The sequence below is a fragment of the Cryptomeria japonica genome, chromosome 5 (assembly GCF_030272615.1).
Source record: "Cryptomeria japonica chromosome 5, Sugi_1.0, whole genome shotgun sequence".
Taxonomy (NCBI): domain Eukaryota; kingdom Viridiplantae; phylum Streptophyta; class Pinopsida; order Cupressales; family Cupressaceae; genus Cryptomeria; species Cryptomeria japonica.
In genome coordinates, this window is record NC_081409.1 from 14,600,639 (window position 1) to 14,601,636 (window position 998).

Sequence of the window (998 nt, forward strand, 5' to 3'; positions counted from 1 at the left end):
ACAAAAAATTTGGGGTTTTTCTACAAAAAATTTGACCCTTTGACAAAGGGAACAATTTTTCTGCAAATAATTGTTCCTTTTCTTTTGCGAGTGGAAATAGTCTTTAAATATTTTTTAGTTCTTTATACAATTATGAACTATATAAATTTTTAAAATTTAATTAACATTGAAAATAATAAAATATAATATAAGTTAAAAGTGGAGTATTAATTCAAATAATATATAATAATTGTATTATATGTGGAGTATTAATTCAAATACTATATAATAATTGTATTATATGTTAATATGATAATATGACTCTATCTTTTGAATCTAGGGTGTGTAGAAACGAAGTTGAGGTCGAGTCATTCGTGTGAGCGCTTGCCTCACGCAAGCGAAGGATGGTCGGCCTCCTTGGGTTCTAGGCTGCAGAGTTGCCTGATTAATGCAGGTTGGCCAAGTTGAAGATATATGGGATCAAAACAACATTAACGTTGGTGCAGGAGATAGCAGTACTAAGCCATTTAAACAAGTGGTGGAGTCTTCTAGCGTCCCAAAGGGTGCAAAATTCCTTGTTGTGCAAGCGTCGACCGAGGAGGACACAAATGGCGAAGAGAGAAGAGGTAAGACTATCCCTAACTCTGCCCTAGTTGTCATTCCTGATGAGCAAATGGCTATTGCTATTGATTCTGAGAAGTCTAGGTTAAAAAATATTGTTTTTTTTTCTTGCGGCTTTAGATATCAACAAGTTGCCTCCTAGAAATTACATGAACACTTGGCTTCAAAACACATGGCATAAAAAATTAGGGCTTAGTTTTACCTTTTGCATAATGATTCAAAGAGGGCTTTTCATTATTATTTTCAAAAGCCCTAATAGCCAAAACGAAGTCATCAAGCAGCATTATTGGACTATTGGCTTTGGTTGTTTCAGAGCCATTAGTTGGGACCCGAAAGCAAATGCAGATGAAATACTTGTGCTTTCAAGCCCTAGATGGATCTTTGTTCGTAATATTCCT